Source organism: Penaeus japonicus, unplaced genomic scaffold (assembly GCF_977035675.1).
Source record: "Penaeus japonicus unplaced genomic scaffold, GWHDUDI00000001_assembly GWHDUDI00000039, whole genome shotgun sequence".
In the NCBI taxonomy this organism is placed as follows: domain Eukaryota; kingdom Metazoa; phylum Arthropoda; class Malacostraca; order Decapoda; family Penaeidae; genus Penaeus; species Penaeus japonicus.
In genome coordinates this window covers 21,299,642-21,304,601 of record NW_028234441.1, presented here as the reverse complement: position 1 = coordinate 21,304,601, position 4,960 = coordinate 21,299,642, and positions in this window count along the sequence as shown.

Sequence of the window (4,960 nt, the reverse complement as noted above, 5' to 3'; positions counted from 1 at the left end):
CTGAAGTATCTATAGCAGTGTATGTTCGAAATTTCGATTAAAAAACAATTGAACAAACTACGTGATGTTTGACAAGGAAATATTATTTACGTGCAAGATGAAACCATCAATTTGATTGAGATAATCTATAAATTTCCGATTTTTACGAAAAAAAATGTTTGAATATCGCATGAGAGAAATATACATTACGCAGAAATATGTGAATCATTTAAGTAACAATGTCAATACAGTTGTGCTAAGATTGGTAATAATAAGTTATTACTATCATGTGTATCTGAATTACCCTAAAGTTTCTTATATACACACACATTTTCTAATACTTTTCCATTACTAATACTATGATAGTCTCTTTATTTCTTACTATAGGCCTTAAGTTTATAGCACTCATTGATAAACACAAAAATACCACAATTGACTCCAAAAGTTTTATATGATTTAAATGGTCTTTGGTCTTTTGATAATATGATTCATATCGTATAATTTTCTGGCTGAATCAAAGGACCTTTTTGACTTTCACGCATAACATTCCTCATTTGTTTATACAATTTATAAAAAGGTCCTTAAATCTCTTATAAATAGCGTTATTTGCGGTGATCTTAACTTTTTAACTACACTGTCTTTTTCAAGATCTTCCTTCTATATCGTGAATAAACTAAAACCATCTTTATCATTTCTTTGTTACTGGCCTACGGAGCGATTGGATTCTATTCATAGTTACTTAATCCTTTCTGTACACTAGGTTCGTGAATAGAGGGACGTAGATACCTGACTTTGTTTATTTGTTTATTCAAGAGATTTTTATATAATCAGTATCCTTATTATTATTATTATTGCTATTATTATTATTATTATTATTACTATTGTTATTATTATTATCATTATTAATATTATTATCATATTATCATTATTAATATTATTATTATTATTATCATTATTATCATCATCATTATCATTATCATTATTAATATTATTGTTATTACTATCATTATCGTTATTATTATTATCATTATTATCATTATTATTACTATTATTATCATTACCGTTATTATTATTATTATTATTATTATTATCACTATTATTATTATTATTATTATCACTATTATTATTATCATTATTTTTTTTTGGGGGGGGACGAGCCCGAGAATTTATCAAATGTTCATTTCCCGAATTACTCTCCCAGGAGGCGATCGGGACATGCTCATAGTTATGTCATGAGGCCCGTATATTGTGTACTCACATCATATCTGAACCGCCAATGAAAGTGAGTTTGACATCTTATAATTGTGTCATCTGGCCCGTTCGACACCTCATGATCATATTCATCATCCTACTTGCACATCATATACTCATATCTGAGTCTAAAACCTCATACTCTGTCCTCACACCATATCAGAGCCACCGTAGTGAATGAGTCTAACACCTCTTGACTCAATTACATCATCACATCATCACCCCCCCCCTCCGTCCCTCTCTCCCTTCCCCCCCCCCCCCCCCCCCACTCACCTCACGAAACGCCCAAAAACGAGCAATTGCGATTCAACACCTGTTTCGCTTTTTTTTTTTTTTCTCTCTCTCTCGAGTCGGTTTCAAACTCGGGTTCAGTCGCTTGCAATTTCAAATCATATTTCGAAATCAACTGCACCATGATATCTAAGGGATGCAATACGCCAATATTGCAACCGGTCTTTCATCTCTCGAACTCCTATGGCCTTTCATTGCTATTTCCTTTTTTTTTCTATTTTGCATTACTAATAGTGGCGGTAGTTTTATGTATAACTGTTATTGTTATCATAATTATTAACATAATTACTATTAATATTGTTACTATTATTATTATCATTGTCATTATCATCTTTATCATTGTTACAATTGTTATTATCATTACTATTCTCAATATCTTTTCTTTCATTTTCATTATTATCATTATTGTTAACGTTAGTATCCTTATTATTATTGCTATTATCATTATAATTATCATCGTTCTCATTATTATCATCATTATTATCGTTATCATTGTTACTATTATCATAACCATTATCATTACCATTATTACCATTATCAAGAGAGAGAGAAGGAGAGAGAGAGAGAGAGAGAGAGAGAGAGAGAGAGAGAGAGAGAGAGAGAGAGAGAGAGAGAAAGAAAGAGAGAGACAGAGAGAGAGAACGAAAAAAAAAAAAAAACTAAACAAGAGGCAGTAAAAAAAAAGATCATTTAAAAGCCATCAGCGCCGGAGCCTTCGCCATCATAGAAAACGCGAAGCCATAAAGAAAACGGCGATGTTTAGCACCTAATAAAGATCCCAGATTGGTTTATTAAACGTCATAGCGATAATATCAATAGCCTGCGCCACTTACTGCCAGATCGGGAGACCTAAACGGGTATTGAAGATTATTAATCATGAGGTTATAATAGGATTGCGATGCGGAGTTAGATCGAATCGCGGGATGAGACATTTAAGCGGAGTTATCGTAATATGGAATTTTAGGGGGGCGAGGCGAGCCGGGATGATGTGGTAGGGGTGACTATCATATTTTTTTTCCTGACTTTTTTTTTTTTTTTTTTGTTCTTTATTCATTGTCTGTGGTGGATGAAGGGTGTTGTTGTTTTTATTTGTGTCGTGTCATTGCTTTTATTTGTTGCGTGTTGTTGGTGTTGGTTTTTATTGTTGTTGGCATTGTTACTGAATTCGTTATTATAATAAAAGTCAATGATACCAATATTGTTATTATTATGATTGTCTTTGTTATTATCAATATTATCATCAATATCAGAATCATCATTATCATACTGCTTTTATCAATACTACGTAACATTTATGTCATTATGAATCACACACACACACACACAACCCCCCCCCCCCCACACACACACCCAACACCCCCCCCCCCCACACACACATCTCCCAACATCAGAAAAAAAAAAAAAAAAAAAACATGACGAGGCGCCAGCTACCAGCCTCACCTACCAAACCACAAAACACAATTAACACACATCAAAAGGGCCTTAATAACAAGACTATCTCTCACCATACGTAGGAGCACAGGTTATCGCGCAGTGTGAATGGGCAACTGTCTGTTATCAGCCGACATTCTACTTATGTAACATTGACTGCTTGGATCTTCTCTGATTAATCGCCTTTTGAATTATGATGTTGTGGTTTATCGTTGTTTGATAATCAACTGAAATTCTTTCTTGTAATAAATGTTGGAAGTGGAGTGACGCTGCGGTCGCATTATTATCATTGTTTTTTATCATTATTGTTTTTTATATCATTATAACTACACTATCATCATCAATCTTATCGTTGTTATTATAATCATCATAAGAAGAACCATTACCATTATATATACATTCATATATATATGTATATGTGTATATATATATATATATATATATATATATATAATATATATATATATATATACATATATATATATATATGTATATATATATATATATATATATATATATATATATATATATATATATATATATATATATATATATATGCACGCGCACGCACACACTACCCGTGGATGGTAACCTCATCCTACTATCATTATTATTATTATCATTATCATCATTGTAACTAACTTCATTATCATTAAAATTATTACCATAATCATTATTATCATCATTACTATCATCATCATCATTACACATTATTATCAGTACTATTATCATTATCATTATAATTATCATTATTGTTTTTGGTATTATTATCATCATTACACATTATTATCAATACTATTATCCTTATCATTATTATTATAATTATTGTTTTTGGTATTATTATCATCATCATTAGATATGTATGAGTTTGCGAATACATTTTCTTTATCGATATATTTATTCTAAACGGAAATACTTTAATCACCGAAAGAGGAAAATGTTAGAAAATGAAGGAAAATCCTACAACAGTGATTTCTTGCAGAACGGTCGATATAAAACTTATTATAAAGTTGTGATATTGATAACAGTTGCAAGATTAATGGTAGTGAAGTTGAAACAGGTGTTGCAATCAGTAGTCTATACTTATATAGTCAATATTATGAATAGTAATCTAAGCACTACTGATAATGAGTAATAGCATTGCATTCTAAGATAATTATTGTTGATATTGTTATTATTATCATTGTAGTTATGATTCGCACTATTATTGTTATTCTGATTGATATCTTTATCATTATTATTATTACTGTTATTATGATTTTTATCATAGCAATTATCATTATCATGATAATCATCATTTTTTTATTGTTATTATTATTATTATTATTATTATTATTATTGTTATTATCATTACTACTGTAGTTTTTGTTATCATTATTATCATTATTATTATTATTATCATCATCATTATTAATTATACTATTATCATCATCGTTATCATAATCATTATTATTATCATTACTACAAATATCATTATCAACATTACCATTATTATCATAATCAATAGGGAAATTGTCATTATTATTACTAATTTCATCATTATCATAATTGTCATTATTTTTACTCTTATTACTAAGAGAGTTACCATCATTATCTTCATCAACACTAGCAATATTAGTATTATCAGAATCATTATTATTGGTATTATTATCATTACAATTATCATCATTATCATTGGTTTTAATTTCATCCTCGTTTCTCCTTCTCTTGTTATTGTTATTGTTGCTGTTGTTGTTATAACTGCCATTTTCATTATTTTTGCAGAATATAATCTATTTCAATAGTTTCAGAAGTATATTCACATATTTTCAAATTTATTGCTAAATGCAGAGTATGTCTTATGGGCAGGCAGAAAATCATCATGGACCCCCAGTTAAAAATATTTGTGACGAAAGGAAAATTTTAAGTATATTTTAGTTTACCCTAAAATCTGTCGTTCTCATTTTTGTTTTCTATCTTTCTTTTAGGGATAACTATGGTAATCATATTTAAAATCATAGATTTTGTA